At 35.9% G+C, this 16,465-nt stretch overlaps 1 long non-coding RNA gene across 3 annotated transcripts in view; it reads left to right on the top strand.

The window, feature by feature from the left end:
* Nucleotides 1–16,465, top strand: part of LOC141375597 (uncharacterized) — a 123,757-nt gene that overhangs the window by 83,894 nt on the left and 23,398 nt on the right. For all 3 annotated transcript variants that reach the window (XR_015497695.1, XR_015497697.1, XR_015497696.1), the window contains exon 3: nt 15,732–15,831. This is a non-coding gene — a long non-coding RNA (uncharacterized LOC141375597). The remainder of the gene's footprint in view (nt 1–15,731; nt 15,832–16,465) is intronic.

The following is a 16,465-nucleotide window of genomic DNA, read 5'->3' as shown; positions in this document are numbered from 1 at the left end:
TTATCTGTTTCTGTGAAATTACATTGCCTTGTCTTGACGTGTTTTTGACCCTTGCTTTGTTTTGTTTGTTTATGTCTGTCTGTATTCATGGGGATCTAGGCCAGATGTGTGAGTGGTGCATGACTGGATCTTGTAGTCTATTTAATGGCAGATTTGTTGGCCTTTCTCCCCCGATTCCTCAGCTTAGATGGCTGGCCAGCTCTAGGAAGAGTCCTGGTGGTTCCAAACATCTTCCACTTACGGATGATGGAGGCCACTGTGCTCATTGGAACTTTCAGAGCAGCAGAATTTTTATGTAACCTTGGAGGTTTACGGACAATTCCTTTGTATTAGAATTTTGAGGAAGATAAACACAATTAATCTATTTTGAAATAAGGCTGTAACATTAAAAATTTCGAAAGTGACGCGCTATGAATACGTTCTGCATGCACTGTATATTGTACAATATAGTAATAAAAATATTTTTTAAAAGGACAGTTCACACAAAAATAGAAATTCTGTTACTATTTACTTGTTCCAATCTAGTTTAAGTGTTTATCTGTTGTACACAAAAGAAGATATTTTGAAAAAAGCCGAAAACCTGAAACCATTGACCTCCATGGTATTGTTTTTTCTTAGTATGGAAGTTGATAGTTACAGGTTTTCAACTTTATTCAAAATATCTTCTTTGGTCTTCTACACAAGACCAAACTCTAATTGATTTGGAACCACTTGAGGATGAGTAAATAAATAGTGGGTAAATTTCTATTTTTGGGTGAAATATCCCTTTTAAAAAGAAGCGGATGGATGAAATTCACTAAAATGAGATTTATAAAACTAATTTAGCTTATAATCCTTAGCAAAAGAGAAAGAGAGAGAGAAATAAAGTGTGCTCCAAATGCTCTCTAGGTGAACGTTCCCTTTTGGAAAAGGACCGTGCCTCTATATTTCCTGACAAAGCAGTTTTATCCCCTGATTAATAGACCGGTGAGAGAAAAAAGTGTGTTTTAATTAGAGAAGAAAATCTATCATCACCTCCTCAGGATAATTTGCTCCGACTGACAAAACCATTATGAGTAACAGGGGTGTGAGTGGAAATGTGGTTACCTACAACAGCAGGCTGTATTTTAATTAGTTGTTGTATTAACAATCAAGAAGCAAAGGTTTTTTTCCTGTAGTTCACGATAGTTGTAAACACCTCAAAATAAAAGGCATACAACTAAAGAAGTGGATTAGATTAAGATTATCCTGCATTTTTGCACCTTTTAAGTGCTTCTTTGGTGGTGCATGTGTACATACTGTACATATATATGATTGACTGAATGTGTGTGTGTGTGTTGTACTGTGCAGTTTGTGTGTAATGAAGACAATTTGCCCAGGAACAGATGGAGGGTGTTGATGCTCTCGTTGACAGGTAGCATGTTGTCAGCGCTTGGTGTTGTTATCATACAGAGAACAGCAGCTTTGAGTCTTAATTGGGACCCAGAAGGATTTTGTTGGGCGTTGAGGAAGAGAGAGATGGATAGAACGAGAGGTAGACAGACACAGAGAGAGAAAGCATGAAAGATAAAGGCAAGGAAAGGGAGAGAATCTCAGCCAGGAGAAGAGTCAGAGTCGGTATTAAAGTGAAACACATCAAAAACTCACCAGCTGGCCCAACACATTCCTGAAAAGAGGAAAGAAGTGGAGTGAAGGGACTTTTTCTTTTCACTTGCTCTCCAAAGAAGGGTGTGCGCGAGCAGGAGAAGCCAGAAACAGAGACAAAAATAGATGCCATGTGTGCTGTTTTTTTATTTATTTAGCTGTGCGTTTTTCGGCACATGCTTAATGCCACATCAAAGTTCTCTTCGGCTAATACCCACAACATGTCTCAATCTGGGCGTGAATATTAAATGCTCGTTTTGGCTGTTTTCCACGCTTCCCCTGCAGGCACCTTGATGAGAAAACATCGAGAGCTCGGTGACTTCTTCCTCTTTATAGGAGATGACATGGCAAATGATACTGAGATGTTAATTTCTGTCTGTATAGTGCATCCTATGTTTTTCACGCACCGTCCGCAGGCGCTATGATGAACAGCACATGCTTGCAAATGTATGGTTAAATGGTGGATGGCAGCAATTGGTTTGCACAGAAGAAGCCTGGGTAATGGAGTGAAAGAGATGACAGCTGCTGGAACCAGGGAAATGAAATATCCACAGAATTGTCCACTTTTTTTTTTTGCTTTGCATTTTGGAAGGCTAATTTGAATGCCATTACAGGGGATCACATGACTGTCTCTTTGATGGATTAGCCTGGTACATCTACAAATTAAATTTCGGTCACCGAACACCTGAATGAGCAAAACTCGACTGGGCCAACTGTATGTTTCAAAAGAAAAAAAAGTGTGGCTATTTAATCACATACACTCACATTTAAATGCATATGTACTCGTTCATTTATATTTAATGAGCATTTCAAGATTTAAATTGGGACTAAAACCTATGACTACAAAAGTCTAATGTAGTCTTTCCATCACAGGAACTTTAACCTCAAGCAAGATGCGTGACAACGGAGGAAGGGTCCTTATGTAGGTTTTATTAAGAAGGCAGCCATACAAACAAGGAAATCCGGAGACATCGTCAGGTAACAGGCAGATGGTCAGAACTGGCGGCAGACAGGGTAGACGATAAAGCAAGGGTCAAAACAAGTAGAAACTACAGTATACCAGGGAACGATTTGTAATGTTACAAGGTGTTAACCAAACAAAACTCAGCAATGAGAGTGTCAAAGTGAGCCTAATATATTTGAGAGCAATCTGTACATGAGCAGCTTCAGCTGTGTGTGAGCAATCAAAGGAGACTTGGAACAGGTGTGTGTGTGTGGTGCATGACAGGACTTGTGGTTCGTATGGAGACAGGATTTTAATCCGTGTGAATGTGAATGTGAATGTTCTCCAGCTATGAGGGTTAGATCGCTGGTGATCGTGATAGGAATACACAAACTATAACTATGTATAACTAATTACATATAAACTAACTATAAATATAAACTGTACACTAACAATATATAAACACAGGTATAGACTATTCTTAAAAACAGGAATAATACATTCCTAAATTTCTAAGGAGTAAATGATAACTGTTGACTGTACCGTTAAATTGTTAGAAAATAGTGTACGTGAGGTGTTGATGTCATTGTTATATCTTGGGTGTGCATTTTTGTCTAATAATTCAACTGACCGGAGTCAATTTTTCTTTTTATGCCACATTTACCACACCTAAATACATTGTTCAGATGTTGCATTTCAAGATATTTGACAAGTACTATTCTATACACGGGCAAGGTTATCGCTACTGTAAATGACTAAACTGCAGGGCTTACTTTGTCCCGGTACACTCTGGATCCGGCACCTCAAAAATTTGATCCGGCACCTCATTTTACCAATCCCCCTACTCAATCCCCCTGCTCCTCATTCGCTGTTTACTTTCACTTTCTTCCTCGACTCGCAATTGACAAATTAAGGCCTGCTAAACTGTATTGGTACAAATCCCAATTAAAAACTGAAAGATGTTCCAACAACTGAATTTAGCTGTGGTATAAACAATTGCCTCTGATTTTTATGGTGCTTTTGTATTATTTTAGTAATCTGAAAGCACCAGTGTCCATTAGTTGCATGGATGAAAGTTACAAGAACCTTCTTTCAAATATCTTTTACTTTTTGTGTCCCCCAAAGCATCTTAGGTAAAAATGTCTGTGATTTCAACGGTAAAATACTGTAAAAAGGCTACAGTAAAAATCTGTAACCTGGTTAACATTATGTTTCCTTAATACTGTATATACAGTGAATAACCGTAAATCAGCTTTCCCTGAATTTCCTGGAGGCCATGTACATTAGAGTTTTATGTTTGGTCATATGCTAATAAACAATGGTTATTCCATTACTTAATTGTTATGTCTGTTACCATGATGATGTTTAGTAGTTATGCGAATGACACTGAGCATCTTATTTATTAGCATGTTTCTCTGCTTGTGGGAAAAGTTATTTGTGAATAACTATGCTGCTCAAAATTACTGTTCTTGTAAAGTACACAATAGCTATGTTTCCATCCGAAAATGCAAATGAACCTTATGCGCAAAACTGTATTATCGCATAAAAGATGTACGAATAAAGCATGGTTTCCATGCGACGAGTCAAAGCGAACAAAATTGTCACTTTCTTATTATCTGGTGCCAAATATCAACAGTAAAGACAGAATTTGCTGCAGTAGGAGAAGCTGCCTCGATCTTTTCTTCATTCAATAAATGACTTGCACCTCAGAAGGCAATCCTGTCACGCAGTGAACACGCGGTGGCATTTGAAGGTGTCACGCGGAGCACAGACGCTCTTGATTCTGGAGGTCATTAACAATATAAAAACACTAATATTTAAACGGTAAGGCATTTTAGAATGACCAAAACAACATTTCAGATGTTTTACGATGTGCTCAGCCTGCTGGTTTGTCCATTCTCACACATTTTCATCATTACATGATCTCTTCTCACAAAATCACATGACCTTTTTTAATGCGCATACTGAAATTTGTGCGGTAAAAGTTGTAGTTAATGCGCATCTTTTATTATCGAATAAAAAGTTGATCCCACTCAGTTATGTGCTTAAGTTTTTCATGCACATTTTCAAAATGTATGGGCATCATGGTGTTTCCATCAACCAGTTTTTGTATGCGTATATGCAAAATGCACATGAAAACAGGTAGATGGAAACATAGCTACTGTTATCCATTAGCATAGCAAGAGCTTATCTGATAAATAAACTATCAGAAAGATCATTCGGCTTCCTAACAATCGGGTTAATTGAGCTCCACAAACTTATCTGATAAATAAAGCACTTAAACGAGGGAAGAACTAAACAACAACACAAATATAATCCAAACACAAGGCTGGTCGACACAATTGAGGAGTTTGGTGGCAAGTCAGGCCTTTTAAACATGGTGAACCAGCTCCTGATTGGTGTGCCGCGTGTGTCATAATGGTGATTGACAGCCTTCTTAACCAATGGTAGCAAACCTAGGACAGGACAGTGTACACAACGGAAAAGAGATGCGAAAGCGAAACTTAAAACAAACACAAAACACCTCAAAACATACTTTAAACGTAACAATATAAATGACTCATGACCATATATGGTTGTGTTTTTGTCTGTGTAACAAAGGATATGATGTGTTGTTGTTTGTACTTCAAAACATAGGTGTATTAATGAATGCACCAGCGTCTGTTAGTTGCATGGAATAAAGCTACCTTTTTCAAAAATCTTTTACTTTTTGTGCCCCATAGATGAAACAAAATCGCACTGTTTTGTAACGACATGAGGGTGAGTAAATGATGACAGAATTCTCACTTTTGCTTCAACTATTTCTCTAAACTAGAGATAGATTAAAGTCATGCTCTTAGGTATGTTCATATAGGTTCACTGGTGTTCTGACAGTCCTATTTGTCTAGAAATGTGTTTAAAAAATGTGTCAGAAATCTAAATGTAATACATAGATCAACCTGAGTATGTTGTCACAGTGTGGTGAATCAGCTTCCTCTGAAATGAAGCTGGAAACCAGCAATAATTTAAAGTTGGACGCTGAGAATCAAAGTCAGTCAGTAGTGAGTCTGTGATCATTAACGTCCAGCTCTGTTCGGCTCATTGACCCTAATACTACAGAGAGACGTTAGCAAGACCTTCTTCTAGCACTGGCATTTGGCCAATTCAATGATTTCGGTTTGAAAGTGAGCACTTTTAAGGGTGTAGGAGTGCACATTTTGAACACATTACCTGAAATGAAGCACTGCTACTTTATTTTAAAAACGATTGTTATGATAGCATACATGTTAGTGTGCTTTTGTTAGTTTTGCTATTTATAGTGATATTTATAGCTGTTTTTTAGGGAACACTTGTAAAATATTGCATCATGTGTAATATTGAGCACACATGTTCAGGTCATTTTTATATATTTTGCCTTATTCAATACATTTTGTATTAAAGCAACTCTACAGAGATGACTGGAAAATAACAGAATCAGTCACAATTCATGCTTCATCAAATGAGACCATTTTAAATTCTGATTGTAAAAGGGACTCTAAAAGACAATAGGATCATTGTTCAGCTCAGGTTATTGTTAGTTCAGGTTGATAACTTTTATAAATCATGACACATTCAGTTCAGCTAGAAATTGCTCAATTGAAAACAATAGTGTCATTTTTATTTAGCTTGAGTCAGTTTAAATCTTTTTTCAGCTCAAAACCATTGTCTGTTTTAAATGTATACGATTTTTTTATGATAAAAACTTGCTGATCAGACACAATATGGTTTTATTTGAACACTGTAAAAATTGGCTGTGATTGCAATGCTAAAAACTGTCAATATGATACAGTAAAAATCTTTAACCTGTAATACTACATATACAGTGATTAACCCTAAATTGACTTTCCTTGGATTTCCTGCAGGCCACTTAGCTTTTTCTACTTTTTGTTGACATTACTATGGTTCTTTTTAGTCCCCCCTCATCAGTTATGGGCATTAGAGTTTTATGTTACATCATATGTTAATAAATAATGGTTATTCATTACTAAATTTTTATGTCTGTTACCATGCTGGTGTTTAGTAGATGTGTGAATGATACTGAGCATCTTATAAATATTAATATGTTTCTCTGCTTGTGGGAAGTTGTTTGTGATAAGCTTTGGTTCATCAAATGTATACCTGAAGGATGCTGGCAATAGAGTTGAAGGTCCGTGTGCAGTTTATAGTAACACTTTATTTTAATGGTCCAATTGAGTATTAGTAGATTGTTTGCTTAATATCTGTTGGTACTGCTCCTTTAAAAGGCCTAAGCCTAACCCTAACCCTAACCCTAACTGACTATAAGAAACTTTGCAAGTACATGTCAACTCACACTAACCCTAACCGTTACCTAACAGTCTACTTTGTACCATATTTTTTACTGTGAAATACCCAAAACAAGTGACAGTTCATTGGGACTAAATAAGGGGTGGTCAACCTTTTGGCATGGATAATTTCACACATTCATTAATTCATTTTCTTTTCGGCTTAGTCCCTTTATTAATCTGGGGTCGCCACAGCGGAATGAACCGCCAATTTATCCAGCAAATGTTTTACGCAACGGATGCCCTTCCAGCTGCAACCCATTTCTGGGAAACATCCACATACACTCATTCACTACGGACAATTTAGCCTACCCAATTCACCTGTACCACATGTATTTGGACTGTGGGGGAAACCGGAGCACCTGGATGAAACCCACACGAATGCAGGGAGAACATGTAAAATCCACACAGAAACGGCAACTGACCCAGCCGTGGCTCGAACCAGCGACCTTCTTGCTGTGAGGCGTCGTCGGGCATGCATAATTTTTCTAAATAAAATTTAAAAATAAAGAAAAAAGCATTACTTTAGTCAATTATAAGGTTAACTATTGCATTATTATTGTGTACATTTCATAATTAACTTATTACAAGAAAATAGTTCAGTGCACAGCATTTAATTGAAACATTTAATTCAAGCTCGCTTGAATTTAAAGCTCAACAATAAAACAAACAGACAAAAGGTTACGTTATATTAGAAAAGACAATCTGTATTAAAGGCAACCCCCTGACCATCCCCTTAATTTTTACTCTTCTCAGATGGCGGGCCAAATCAAAGGTTATGATGGGCCAACTATTTTCTAGTTTGGGCATTTCTGGTCTAAATGGACCCAAAATGTGAAAATTATTCAGTGGATTATGGTTCAATTGTCTTTAAATTCAGATTTATTGCAATTTGTTTGTTTCTTCTGCTACAGTTTGCAGATGGCATTCTTAGATCCCCTTCGGTTCAGTGAATGTACACAGAGGTCACGTCAAATCCATGAGACTGCCAGTATGCATTAATGTATCATTTGGGACAGGGCCAGATTGATAGTCATCAAAAATGTTCTTTATAAAGTACAGTCATAAATGCAAAATTCTGCCAGTACTTTTGACCTTAAAGTAACATTACCACCATCTGCATGATTCAGTCTGTTCTCCGCTCAAGAGGACTTAACTTTTGCCTTTGCCGAAGGCTCTGTTGACAAAATAAATCCATTTACTGTCAAAAGACACCATGCTGAAATGCTCTCGCCTTTCTCATAACTTCCCACTGGTCTCTAGCCAAACAAGCAAAGGCATCTCATGACCTTATTATTGAGGAGAAAATGGCTGTTTTGTGTTTGTTTTCGGACCATATGGCTCCATTAGTGGCGTAATGACCCTGAGGCCCCTCGAGCTCCACACTGCCCCCAGTGGCCACTCATCTACCCGCATTCATGATGCTTTTCTGCACGCTCCAATTAACACCCAGAAAATGCTCATTTGCTGTTTGTGATGTTGTGCATCTCTGGGTTTTTACCTGTTGATTCGACTAAGGCATTGACTTTGCACATGCATTATGCAAGTGTGCTTGCCAACAGGTTTTTAGTTTGTTTCCTGGATTCAGTTCATATGATACCAGTCTATGAAGAAAAAAATCTGACTAATATATATTTTAAATGTATGCTACATCCGTGAGGAAAAAAACAAAAGAATGTAGTTATTTTAAATGAATTTTTGAAACTATTATGTTCAAATATGTGTTGATAAAAATCTTTTCTCCTTTAAACAGGATAATATTTTAAAAAGAATGAAATTTTTTTATTTATTTTAATAAAACTTTTAAATTATTTATTAGAAAGGACTAATAATTTTACGTTCAACTGTGTATATGTACACAACAATAAATATTTTATTGTACTTAGAAAATAATTAGTTAAATGTATTTTAAGCACTTTTAATATATGTTTAAAACATTTTCAAAATACAAAACAAATCAAATACTTATATATATAAAAAAAAAAAAAATATATATATATATATATATATATATATATATATATATATTTATATATATATATATAACATTTTAAAATATATTTTATGTATTTCCTTTAATATTTTATATATTGCAAGTTAAATGAATTGTAACATAGATGTTTTCCCTCTAGTTCTTAGCATTGTTTGAATGGTAAAATTGCTTTTATTCAAGGTGACTTGCAATGAATAAGTATGCATTTAAAATATACATTTGAGTTTTTAAGCCACAAGCAGTTTCAAAATAGAGACCAAATGTTTTTATGTTAATGTCTATGGAGTTGAAGCTCTGCTGTGAAATACAAGACAAAAATACAGGTGTGTGCAAAATAAAGTATGAAATGTGAAAAAATTAAAATATGAAAAAAAATTAAATTTGTCTGAAGACATTTTTGGATGGACTAATTTTATAGGAAGACACCAGGTAAAATAGTGTTTTACAGATTTAATGACCTTATTCTGTCAAAATTAAACCGTTGTATAGTTGTTTTGTACAACTTATTCTTTTGCTCTTAGCTAATTTTCTATTAATTAATTGTTAATATTCTTTTATTTAATTTTTACTTTCTTTTCCTTATATTATTGGTGTTTCCCCTTTCATTCATTCATTCATTCATTCATTCATTCATTCATTCATTCATTCATTCATTCATTCATTCATTTTACCCTTTCTTTTTTGTGCATTTATTTAGGTTGCTATGTACTTTTCTCAATTAATGTTTCATGATTCCTTTATTCGTTCTTTCATTAAATCTGTGATTAATCAGGTTACTTAAATTAATTTTACTTTATTCTGAACCTTCATTATAACCCCTTTTTCCAGCTCTGGCTAAAAATAACAGTTATTGTTTCAAGTTCTGTATTGGTTCCCATCTAATTAAAAGGAACTTAAAATGGCCATCAGAGTGGCAGCATCAGGCAAGATTAATAAGTAAATAATGTGTATTAATATAGTGCATTTATTGTGCATGGCCATACACCCAAAGCACTTCACAATCATGCGGGGGTCTCCCTACTCCACCACCGATGTGCAGCATCCACTTGGATGTTGTGACAGCAGCCACAGGACAATGGGGCCAGTGCGCTCACCACACACCAGGCATTGGTGGAGTGGAGAGACAGTGATGGAGCTAATGTGGGGGATGTGGATAATTGAGAGGGCATGATGGGTAAGGGCCGATAGAGGGAATTTGGCTAGGACACGGGGGTTACACCCCTACTCTTTATGAGAAGTGTAATGGGATTTTAACAACCGCAGAGAGTCAGGACCTCGGTTTAACATTTCATCCGAAAAATGGCGCTCACTGACAGTATAATGTCCCATTCACTATATTGGGGCATTAGGACGCACACAAACCACAGATTGAGTACCCCCTGCTGGCCTCACTAACACCACTTCCAACTGCATCCTAGCTTTCCCATGTGGTCTCCCATCCAGGTACTGACCAGGCTCAGCCCTGCTTAGCTTCAGTGAGTAACTGGCTGCAGGGTGATATGGCTGTGGCGTATCATAATATTAAGATCATCATATCAATTAATTCCTCATCTTCATTATTTAAGTAACATTATAATTGTTTCACATAATTCTTAATGTTGTAATATATATTTTCAATATATTCATTTGAGGACAAAACCTTCTGTAACATTCTCTACTATCAAATTGCTTAAATCTCAAGACATTTTAGCTACAAATTTTCCATCTCCGTATGATTATTATTTTTTTCACTTGAAGAGATATACTCAGCCTCTTTAGTCCCCTCATGGGATTAGAACATGGCCTTCAAACATGATTTGATGTTAATCATTAATTAGCGTGTGTTTAATGAGACCAAATGCTTTAATAACAAGCTGTGTAGTGATTCCCCTACAAGCCTGGCATTAGCAAGGTCAATCTACATGGCGTTCGGTGACTGTAGAAGCAACACCAAAGCTCTGGCGTCACGCCTGTAATGCAAACGTATGACAGTTGATAAACTTTTCATGCCCAAAAATAGGATTCAACTTTCAATCTGCGTTGCATGGGTCTGATAAAGAGTGTGAGTCACCTGTTTGCTCAGTTAAAGTGAGTTCGTCGTCCTCACTGATTCTCAGGTGGGAACGGCAGGTTAATGAATGGAAAGTCAAGAGCTCAAGGGTACGGTCTTAATGCCTGTTATGATAATAGATATCACAGCAGACTCCTGGAAAGTCAGACCAACTTTTTTTATTAAAGGGAAAGTTCAAACTAAAAAAATCAGTTGTATAATCATGATGTTATCACCCTGGTGTCATTCTAAAATAGCATATTTTGGGAAAACGCACCCTTTTTGTGGTCTTTTTTGTAACTTCAGGGCAATTCCGACATTGTGAATGTGACACTTGAATTCATAATGACAGCTGAAATATGTTAGTACAAATACATTTCTTACAATACCTAAAGGATTAGTTCACCCAAAAATGAAAATTACCCATAACTTACTCAATCCCTCCTCTGTGTATTTGATTTTCTTAAGTCGGATGAACACAGACAGAGTAGTTTTACATACTTTTTAACAGACCGTATAATGGTGTTGGTTAGTAGTTTTTTTAAGCGTCCAAAAGCATATACAGTTGAAGTCAGAATTATTAGTCATCCTAAATTATTAGTCCCCCTGTATAACACATTTCTAAGCATAATAGTTTTAATAAGTAGTTTCTAATAACTGATTAATTTTATCTTTACCATAATAAAAGTATGTAAAAATTCTACCATGAAACTCTATGCGCTCCCAACTACATGGCGCAGGAAATTGGTTGCTGCCACATCGGCAGCCAATGAGCTTGCACCTTATCAGTTTTAATGCTCCGCGTTGTTTTACGCAGTTTAAGCTGCAGCGCATTTTCAGAGACCTTCCTCCACACAAATATTCTTTTCCATACTAAACCCAGAGAGTGCTCATGACAGAAATAATAAATTACAATTTTTTTTCAAGATGCTAGTATTCAGCTTAAAGTAAAATTTAAAGGCTTAATTAGGTTAACTTGGGTAACTAGGAAAGCTACAGTAATTAGGCAAGTCATTGTATAACAGTGGTTTGTTCTGTACACAATTATAAAAATATATTGCTTAAGGGGGCTAATAATATTGACCTCAAAATGTTATTTAAAAATTGAAAACGGCTTTTATTCTAGCCTAAATAAAACAAAAAAAGACTTTTTCCAGAAGAAAAATATACTCGGAAATACTTTGAAAAGATTCCTTGCTCAGGGCGAGGCAGTGGCTCAGTAGTTAGTGCTGTCGCCTCACAGCAAGAAGATCGCTGGGTCGCTGGTTTGAGACTCGGCTTAGTTGGTGTTTCTGTGTGGAGTTTGCATGTTCTCCCTGCCTTCGCGTGGGTTTCCTCCGGGTGCTCCGGTTTCCCCCACAGTCCAAAGACATGCGGTACAGGTGAATTGGGTAGGCTAAATTGTCCGTAGTGTATGAGTGTGTGTGTGAATATGTGTGTGTGTGGATACTTCCCAGAGATGGGTTGCGGCTGGAAGAGCATCCGCTGCGTAAAAACTTGCTGGATAAGTTGGCGGTTCATTCCGCTGTGGCGACCCCGGATTAATAAAGGGACTAAGCCGACAATAAAATGAATGAATGAGATTCCTTGCTCAGTTAAACATCATTTGGGAAATATTTGAAAAAGAAATTCACAAGGGTGCTAATAATTTTGACTTCAACTGTATGTCTGTTGTAAACTAACCCATGCACCACCAGGGGGTTAACGCATGTCTTATGAATTGAATCAATTTTGTAACAAAAATATTTAAAAATTTAGAATGATAAACTCAAATTTTCCCAAGGAATGCACATTCTAGGCAACTTCTTGGCGGATGTATGATGCATAATGTAAGACACATTTGTAGTTAACACAGCAAAATCCCCAAACTTAAAATCCTGGAGTTATGCTGTTTTAATGTGTTAATGTTATGGTGTTGAATCCTCTGACTGGTGAAATTATTGAGAGTCTGACTTTATTAACACTGGTAGTGCAATAAACCATCCATCCTCACCATGAGAAGAAATAAATTGACATTTTTAACCAGGATTCCATAAAACAATTATTAACTGGTGAAATACAAAAGGTAAGGGATGCTTTCACAAAGTTAAAGCTTTGAGGGCGCACACTGTTTTTATTTTCATGGTCAAATTGCTTTGACTCGCCATACAGTGAGACGAGCTGCTCATTTACTGGAAATGTATAGATGATGAGTTTTCTTTAACCTTATTTACATGTAAATGTAGAATTGCATTATTTAAAAGCAATATTTTCTTGACATGCTTGCCCAAAATTGTTAAGAGTAATATACTGTGTAATGCTACTGTAATGGTTCAGGTGACAACATAGATGAGGATCCAAATGCAGCTTTATTTAGAAATGTCATACAGGCAAGGTCAACACAGGTACAGACAGAAGCATGTAGGTAATCCAAAGAGTGGTCAATATCACAGGCGAATGGTTGAGGAAGGCTGGGAAACAAACAGAAACAGTAAACAAACAAGGGTCAAAGAACAACAGGGAAAATGCTTTGAAATGCTCATTATAGTATACAAGACTCAGCAATGGATGAATGAGTGTATGGTGTCCATATAGTTCAAGTAATCAGTGGTGATGAACTGCAGCTGTGTGTAATCAGGAGGTGAGCTTAAACTGGTGTGTGAGTGCAATGCATGATGGGATTTGTAGTTTATGAGAATGATAGGGAGTGATAAGGTTACATCACTGATGATTTTAAGTTATACAGTAGTCACAAGCCATCTAGTTTTCTTGTTTGTTGTTGTCTTCTGTAGTAACAAACTATGTTCAAAGTGGATCCAGTGAGATGCATCTATAGACGGATTTCACGCGGCCTCCATTTAAAAAAAAGAAGCAAAATCGAGGCTGTGGTCGGAAGAAACCCGGAAGTAATACTTTGAGCATTGTGTAACTTGCTGTATATCTTATCAGCGAAGAGAAAGTGACACAAATTTATCATTTCATTGCCTTCCGAGAGACTTAAAGTTCCGTTCTGAAACTGTAAATTAATTTGAAAGAAGAAAGTCTTATAGCCCCCAACGATGGTTTAAGGGTGAGTAAATCATTGTGTAATTTTCCTTATTGAAAACTATTGAACTATTCTCTTAAGTTGGTCATGAATATTCTCAAAGCACGCACTCTGAAGAATTCAAAAAAAGGCTTTTTTTTTTTTTTTTTTTTTTTTAAATAGCCCAAATGTGGTAAATAATGGCAATTTTTTGAGTGTGACAGAAATTTCAGCGCAAATTATTGAAAAATTACTGTCTGTAAATTAATTAGATTTTATAAAAATTTATAATTACATGATTAAGTGGTCTTTGGATAAAAATTAGTTATTTATAAAGTATACTATGAGGAAAAATGAAGTGTGATGTTCAGTCTTCATTTATTGGAAACGATTGACCAGCACAGTTCTCAGAATGTCTCCTTTTGTCTCACGCTGATTATAGAAATACATATTGGTTCAAAAGAGTATGAAGATGATATTTTCTTAACTTAACTGTTTTTTTTTTAAAAGTCTGTTATGTTCCTACAATTCTCTTTGTCTGCTATTGTTTGGAGGATTTCAAAAGAACAAACGAGTTTACGGCGGACTTTTTTTCTGCACAATAGATGAAAGATTTACGTTTTGTTTCCGTTATTTCAATTAATTAAACCCTTGAAAGGTAAATTGTGATTGACATTAATTTCCCATTGTTTTTGATAGGAGAACAATGAAAAACTGTCAGCAAGGCATAAAAACAACTTAATACTTCATGCAGAGAATGAGTTATCTGTGATTTAAATGTAATAATCTGATGCGCATGTGAGACAGCTTAATTAAATCAGATATGATTTAAATATCATCTAAAGGATGTCTTTTGTAATGAAGGCATAGGAAAAATTGTCAAACGACAGTAATTGCTGTAAATTGAGGACTTTGCACAAGAATATATTATGGAAATTGCGAAAGTGGTCAAAGACCAATGAAAATCATTTAAAACATAAACTTACATTTTTAGTCTTTTTCATCTCTGCAGCTTGGTCATATACTGCCTGATATCACATGCTTTACTAAAATGAAAATATTAAGATTGCAGATGAGTCTGCTACTATTACATGCTAATTCTCTCATGTATACATGTTTTAAATCTATTCTAAGCTAATGATGCATACATAAGTTATTTTAACTACATTCAATGTCATTAAATATATTTTTTCGTGGCTATACCATGCTAGTATTCACAAAATAACCAGACAACTTCAACAAAAAACCCTATATTTTGTGGATGACCAGCCTTTTTGGGGAAAATTGAATGTGTTAGCGATATCAATATAAAGATGTAATATTCTAGAAACCACAGTGACTAAAAGGTTAATCTCTTCGGTCATCGTCATCTGGACAATTTGCAGTTTAAGGGTTTCAGTCAATTTGGAAGGATTTGCATTGTCAGTGAATGATTTCAGGGAAAGCAACGTTTGTCATATAATTAAATAAATCTCCACCTGGTTGCCACATTAACGCCAATTTCTTTCATTTTTATGAGTGTTCTTTAAGTTGTTTATTTTGTTTTAGCTTATAAAACTGCTCTTTTACCCTTGTTAGACTGTGACCCCAACATATAAAATTGAAATGTTTTCTCTCATTTCGATCTGGGTATATATTAATCAATACATTTATTGTTTTTGTTGCATTTGTTATTCATGTCTTAGGATTTTTATTTCATTTGCATTATATTTACTAACTAGGTAGACCCTAAAAGTAAGTAAATACAGTCATAATGTATTTATAAGGGCTCAACAAAAAGTACTTCATAACTATTCATAACTACTCCAACCCTCTAGATTCGTGGGGCACAGAAACCTGAGGAAGTGAAACGTGTCCAGTGGATCCTATCAGTACCAATCTGGGTTTGAAGATCCTCTTTGTCCTCGGAAGGCAGCGGTGAGTCCTGTTGTTTTATTGACGTGTTGTTGCTCCAGTTTGACAGATTCACCTCATTTCGGCTCGCAGTTTCATTAATGTTGCTGATGCAATGTAGTGGTTGTGGCCTTGGACAGAATAATGTGCTTTGGGCAGAAATGGTAGCTGTACGAAATTTAGATGTGCAGAGGCTGGTCTTAAGGATACTGACACTATGTTTTATTTATATATTTTTTAATGTATAGCTTTGGATTTTTATAAATAAAATAAGGCATGTGGTTAATATTAAATGATGTTATAAAACATCACATTACAAGCAGATATAACTGAGGTATATACAGTAGCATGAAACTGCACACAAGTTGACTTTGATCAATCTCACATCTTTGTACAGTATATCTTGTTTTGATGAATGTAGTTTCACATTAAAAATTAAAATTTGTCCTGTTTAGTTGCTGGTGCTTGTCACAATCACCAGCCATTTAATCCTTACAGATCGCTGGTAAACTCGCTGATAAACTCGCTGATAAACAGATCGCTTAGAACAACAAATCCGCTGGTATATGGACTAAAAGATCCAGTCATGCACCACACACTCACACCTGTTCCAGTTTTCCATTGATTAGACTCACACTGCTAAAGCAGCTCATGGACT

The sequence above is a fragment of the Danio rerio genome, chromosome 8, assembly GCF_052040795.2.
Source record: "Danio rerio strain M-AB ecotype USA chromosome 8, GRCz13ab, whole genome shotgun sequence".
Classification (NCBI taxonomy): Eukaryota; Metazoa; Chordata; class Actinopteri; order Cypriniformes; family Danionidae; genus Danio; species Danio rerio.
Note: the sequence above shows the minus strand (reverse complement) of the source record. Positions and strands in the feature narration are given on the sequence as shown.